Source organism: Theropithecus gelada, chromosome X, assembly GCF_003255815.1.
Source record: "Theropithecus gelada isolate Dixy chromosome X, Tgel_1.0, whole genome shotgun sequence".
In the NCBI taxonomy this organism is placed as follows: domain Eukaryota; kingdom Metazoa; phylum Chordata; class Mammalia; order Primates; family Cercopithecidae; genus Theropithecus; species Theropithecus gelada.
The window spans coordinates 105,610,578-105,617,775 of NC_037689.1; positions in this window are offsets into that span (position 1 = coordinate 105,610,578).

Below are 7,198 nucleotides of genomic sequence, written 5' to 3' on the forward strand. Positions count from 1 at the left end.
AGCATGTCACATGGCAAGAGCAGAAGCAAGGGAACAAAGGGGAAAAGTGCCACACTCTAAAACAACCAGATCTCCCATGAACTCAGAATACAGAACTCAATCACTATTGAAGTACAGCACTAAGCCATTCACGAGGGATCCACCTCCATGACCCAAACATCTCTCACCAGAACCGTTTCCGACTGGGGATTACATTTTAACTTGTCATTTTGAGGAAACATATATCCAAACCATATCACTACCTGAATTAAAAAATACTTTATGGTAGGCTGGGCACGGTGGCTCATGCCTGTAATCCTGGCATTTTGGGAAGCTGAGGTGGGCAGATCACTTGAGGCCAGGAATTTGAGACCAGCCTGGTCAACATGGCAAAACCCTGTCTGTACTAAAAATACAAAAATTAGCCAATAGTGGTGGTGCACGCCTGTAATCCCAGCTACTCAAGTGGCTGAGGCATGACAATCGCTTGAACCCAGGAGGCGGAAGTTGCAGTGAGCCAAGATCATACCACTGCACTCCAGCCTGGGTGACAGAGTGAGACTCTGTCTCAAAACAAAAACAAAAACAAAAACAAACAAAAAAACGTCATTGCTAAAAAATGCTAATGATCATCTAAGCCTTTAGCAAGTAGTAATCTTTTTTGCTGGTGGAGGATCTTGCCTCAACATTGAGGGCTGCTGACTGATTAGGGTGGCTGTTGCTAAAGGGTGAATTGGCTATAAAAATTTTCTTAAAAAGACAACAATGAAATTTGCCACACTGATTGACTTCCTTTCACAGAAGATTTATCTGTAGCATAAAATGCTGTTTGATAACATTTTAGCCACAGCAGAACTTCTTTCAAAGTTGGATGCAATCCTCTCAAACCCTGCCACTGTTTATGTAATGTTCTAAAGCTTTTGTTGTCATTTCAACAATGCCCACAGCATCTTCACCAGAAATAGATTCCATTTCAAGAAACCACTTTGTTTGCTCATCCGTAAGCAAAGGAAAAAAAAAAGAGAGAGAGATGACTGCTCATCCATTCAAATTTTATCATGGGATTGCAGCAATTTAGTCACATCTTCAGTTTCCACTTCTAATTCTAGTTCTCTTGCTATTTCCACCACATCTGCAGTTACTTCCTCCACTAAAGTCTTGAACTCCTTAAAGCCATCTGGGAGAGCTGGAATCAACTTCCTCCAAACTCCTGTTAATATTTTGGCCTCCTCCCATGAATCATGAATGTTAATGGTATCTAAAATGGTGAATCTGGTGTCCCTCTATGAACTGAAACTTTCTATGGGGTTAATCCAGCAGCAGCATGTACCCTGGAAAAAGGAGGAGGTGACAACAAGAAAAAAACTGATAACATGGAAGGCTTATGAATATTTTGATCCAGTTGCCATGTGGGGAAGCCCAAGCTAGTCATGTAGAGAGACAGACAAAGAGGTCCCAGCCTCCCAGTCAACACTACTAAGACCCTAGATTTGTGAATGAAGCTATCCTGGATAGTCCAGCCCCAGTCACCATCTGATTATAACCAACACCAGCTACATAATTTGTGGAGCCCAGTGCAAAACAGAAATGCAAGATCCATTGTTCAAAAGTTATTTAGAATTTTAAGATGGCAACAGCAGAGCATTAAACTAACTGCAAGGTCCCTCTGAGTGTGGGGCTCTCTGCAACTACATAGGTTGCATGCCTGTGAAGCTGACCCTGACTGCAACCTTATAAGATATCCCAACTGACACCATATGAAGCATAAAAACATTCCAGCTGAGCCCTGCCCAAATTCCTGACTGCAGAATTGTGAATAAATACAATAGTTGTTGTTTTCAATCACAAAAAATAAAATGAAATAAAATGGTGAATCCTTTCCAGAAGATTTGCAATTTACTTAGCTCAGATTCATCAGAGGAATCACTATTTATGGCAGCCTTACAAAACATATTTCTTAAAAAATAAGATTTGAAAGTCAAAATGACTCCTTGATCCATAAGCTTCAGAATGGTTGTTGTGTTGGCAAGCATGAAAATAGTTTTAATCTCCTTGTACATCTCCATCAGAGCTCTTGGCTGACCAGGTGCATTGACAATGAACAGTAATATTTTGAAAGGAATCTCTCTTTTTTTAGCTGTAGGTCTCAACAACGGGCTTAAAATATTCAGTAAACCATGCTATAAACAGATGCACTATCATCCAGGTTTTGTTGTTCCATTTATAGAGCACAGGCAGAGTAGAATGTAGCCTAATTATTTAGGGCCTTAGAATTTTCAGAATGATACATGAGCATTGACCGATGCAGTCAATGGCTGCATTAGCTTCTAACAAGAGAGTCAATCTGTCCTTTGGAGCTTTGAAGCCAGGTATTGACCTCTCTAGTTGTGAAAGTCTTAGATGGCATTTTCTTTGAATAGAAGGCTTTTACCGTCTACACTGAAAATCTGTTGTTTAGTATAGCCATCTTTATCAATAATCTTAGCTAGATGTTCTGGGTAACTTGCTGCAGCTCCTACATCAGCACTTGCTGCTTCACCTTGCACGTTTATGTTACAGAGATGGCTTCTTTCCTTAAACCTCATAAACCAACCTCTGCTAACTTCATACTTTTCTTCTGCAGCTTCTTCATGTCTCCCAGCCTTCGCAGAAATGAAGGGAGTTAGGGCCTTGCTCTGGGTTAGGCTTTGCCTTAAGAGAATTTTGTGGCTGGGTTGATCTATTCGGACCACTCAAACTTTCTTCATATTGTCAGTAGAGCTGTTTTGCTTTCTTATCATTCATGTGTTCACTGGAGTAGCACTATTCATTTCCTTCAAGAACTTTTCCTTTGCATTCACAACTTGGTTAACTAGCACAAGAGACCTAGCTTTCAGCCTGTCTCAGCTTTTGACATGTCTTCCTCACTCAGCTTAATCATTTTTAGCTTTTGATTTAAAGTGAGAGACGTGCAACACTTCCTTTTACTTGAACACTTAGAGGGCACAGCAGGGTTATTAATTAGCCTACTTTCAATAGTGTTGTCCCTCGGAGAATAAGAAGGCATGAGGAGAGAAAGGGAAATGGAGGAGTGGCTGCTCAGCGGAACAGTCAGAACATAGAACACACACAACATTTATCAATTAAGTTCCCTGTCTTACATAGGCATGGTTCATGGCATCCCAAAACGATCACAATAGTAGCATCAAAGACCACTGATCATAGATCACCATAACAGATATAAAATAATAATAATAATAAAGCTTGAAATATTGCAAAAATTACCAAAATGTGACAAAGAATCACAAAAGGAGCACATGCTCTTGGAAAAATGGCATCAATAGACTTGCTCAATAGAGGGTTGCCATAAACCTTCAAGTTGTAAAAAATGCAGTATCTGCAAAGCACAATAAAGTAAAGTGCAATAAAGTGAGGAATACTTGTGTCTGGAGAGAGGATCTATAGTGGTCATAAAATTCTCAAAGGGGTCCATAATCTCTAAAAGGTTGAGATTCACAATGTCTTTACCATTCCTCTTCTTAAACCCTACAGCTACTGGCATAGTTAATGACATTACTAACTTGCTCTCCCAATCTGGTTTGCCTGCCTCCAATCTCTTCCCTATTCTTCACCCTACACAGAAAAGTTTACCTAAAGCACAGTTATGATCGTGTCATGCTCTTACTCCAGAACAGTCAATGGCTTCCTATTGCTTGCTGAATGAAGTCCCAATATGGTACTTGATATTCCAGCAAAACTAAACTATTTTCTCTTCTTCAAAACCTCTCTCTGCTTCCTCATCTTTTCTTCCTGCCTGGAAGAGCCACCTCCTCCCAATGATTGCCTGTCAAAACCCTACTCATCAATCAAAGCCTAGTTCGTGTGCTCTACCTCCAAAAATATTTCCCAGGATACTCCATGCAGAGGTGATATCTTCTACCTCTGGACCTGCACAGCATTTTATTTGGGACTTATAGGAGACTTCTAGTTGCATACCCAAAATTCACTTTCTCTTCTTTCTGGGAACGGGGCCACCTAACAAAACATTTCCTAGTCTTTCTTGCAGTTAGGTGCGAATTGTGACTGAGCTCTTGCCAAAGGGATGTGACAAAGTGGGATGGACAAATTTCATCTCACTTGCTTAAAAGGAAATCCCTTGCCTAGACCTCTTCTCTGAGCTAGAATGTGGATGTGTCCATGACCTAGCATGGAGCAGAATCATCCCACTGGCTTAGACCAGCCAACCTGTTATGCAAGAGAGAAATAATTTGTCTTACTAAAGCCGCTATATTTTAGAGTCTCCTTGTTACAGCAGCCTCCACGTTATCCAAGCACAGGCTTCTCTATGGTAGTGTATTACACTGTCTGTGCTTTGTAATTGTTTGTATAAATGTCTTACCAACTTTCTTTGGAAGTTAACTCCTAATCGGTCTTCCTGCTTCCTATCTTGCCTCCTACACTCTGTTCTCAGTAGCTGGGGTGATCTTTTTAAAAGGGAAGTTAGGGCCGGGCGCGGTGGCTCAAGCCTGTAATCCCAGCACTTTGGGAGGCCGAGACGGGCGGATCACGAGGTCAAGAGATCGAGACCATCCTGGCTAACACGGTGAAACCCCGTCTCTACTAAAAAATACAAAAAACTAGCCGGGCGAGGTGGCAGGCGCCTGTAGTCCCAGCTACTCGGGAGGCTGAGGCAGGAGAATGGCGTGAACCCGGGAGGCGGAGCTTGCAGTGAGCTGAGATCTGGCCACTGCACTCCAGCCTGGGCGACAGAGCGACACTCTGTCTCAAAAAAAATAAATAAATAAAAAATAAAAATAAAAAATAAAAGGGAAGTTAGATCATGTCACTCTTTGCTAAAAATTCTTATTCAGTAAAAGCAAAAACCCCTAAAATAACCTATAAGGTTCTGCATGATCAGCACTCTCCCCACAATCACTTTTTTTTTTTTGAGACAGGGTCTCTCTCTGTCGCCTAGGCTGGAAGGCAGTGGCGCAATCTCGGCTTACTGCAATCTCTGCCTCCCAGGCTCAAGTGATCCTCTCACCTCATACTCCCCAGAAGCTGGGACTACAGGTGCTTGCCACCATGCCCGGCTAATTTTTGTATTTTTTGTAAAGACAAGGTTTTGCCATGTTGCCCAGACTGGTCTGCAAATCCTTAGCTCAAGCGATCTGCCTGCCTCGGCCTCCCAAAGTACTGAGTTTTACAGGCATGAGCCATCGCGCCCACCTGAGTCCCCCAGTCACTGTTTTGTTTTGTTTAGACAGAATCTCACTTTGTCGCCCAGGCTGGAGTGCAGTGGTGTGATCTCCACTCACTGCAGCAACCTCCGCCTCCCAAGTTCAAGTGATTCTCTTGCCTCAGTGGGACTACAGGTGCCCATGACCACGCCTGGCTAATTTTTGTATTTTTTGTAGAGACGAGGTTTCGCCACGTTGCCCAGGCCGGTCTTGAACTCCTGAGCTCAAGTGATCCGCCCGCCTTGGCGCCCCCAAGTGCTGGGATTACAGGCGTGAGCCACCATGCCGTGCTGGCCTCCAGTCACTCTTATCTCACTGACCTCACTTTCCTCCTTTTATAGACACATTCCACCTCCACCACACAACACTGGCCCCGCATTGGTATTCCTCAAACAAGCGAGATACATCTGCCTTAGGGTATTTGCCCTTGGTGTTCTCTTTGCTTATCGAGATATCAGCATGGCTCATTCTTTGTTTTTTTTTTTTCCTCCTTCAGGTCTTTGCCTGAATGTTACCTTCCCAGACAGGTCTTCTCTGACCACCCTACTTAAAATTGTACTCCTCTCCTCTACACTGTGGCACATTATCGCACCTTCCTTGCCTGATTTTTTTTCCACAGCACTTATTGCCATTTGACATACTACGTATTTTGCTTATTTACATGTTTATTGCTTGGGAACGTAAACTCCATGAGAGCAGGGTATTTTTAATTGTTTACTACTGTATTCTTGTGCTAATAAACAGGGCCTAGCACATAAAGAATGTTCACTAAATGTTTATTGAATGAACGAATCCCTTGGGGCAAATACTTTGTAGTCCGCTCAATGCCTAGCACACTGCCTTGTATGCAATAGAACACTCAGTAAATATTTGATGAATGGCCTATGATGGAAGACTACTAATATTCTACCTTGCAGTTTACTTCATTCTCTGAGTATTCCTACATACATGGGCTTACATTAAATTTCTGAGCTTGTAAACGTGCAACAAAAGGTCAGGAGAAGTTCTCCATGGACACTGCTGAAAATAGCGGTAAGACAAAGATAGGATGCTGCTTTGAGTATTTTCTGCCTTTGCCACTTAGATAAATCCCTCTCCCACCTCCATCTCAGTTTTATCATATGTAAAATGACTATATGATCTCTGAGGTCCCTTCTATTTTTACATTTGGTAGTTTTGAGCACAATGGTCACTTTTGATTCCAGAATTGTATGATTTTTATCTTCTCCTAACCCATGCTTGAAATATGCTTAATGGAAACGTGGTGCAAGAATAAAGGCTCACTTAGGTCCAATTAACAAGTATCACTATAAAAATAATAAAACATGGTGTAAAAGGCCACATTAGCAACATGTAGATGATGACATTGAGGCTTACATGAGGCAGACAGGACTAAAACCCAGGTTTTTTTCAGTCCCTTCAGGGCTCTTTATCTGAAGTCCCATAGAACACTGTAATTCCTTTCCAAGGGCTATAAAAGTTAGATCTTTATTGTCCAGATAGTTTGGAAAATCCATCCTCCTTCACTTGTCTCAACATACTTGGTTCCAGCACTAGAAACAAAACAACTTTCTCTTGCAGTGTCTCTTGGATGATTCAGGTGGCATGCCTTCAGTCACTTCCCCCTTGGAAACTGTCTTGCAGGCAAAGGTGACACTGCAATTACAATGGGCAAGCAAACTCTTTGCATGCACGTCTGTGATGTAAAAACGTTTTAATTCAGCCCTATCCTTATAAAGAGATAAAAAATGTATTCAGAAACATGCAAACTCGTGGCTGTCATCCTGATAAACAGATTTTCTTAAAGGAAACTCTAAACCAGAGCCAGACTTTCTTTCCTGAGCTGAGGGAGGGGAAATAAAGAAGCAGGCATGATTGATTTCCCGCTAGCGGGAACGATCTGGCCCCAGACGTCACGAGCATCCCTCCACCCCTAGTCCAACGTCTCCTGTGCCCGACCGCCTAGCTACAAGGGGCCGGGCTATGGGTTAGACTCGTCC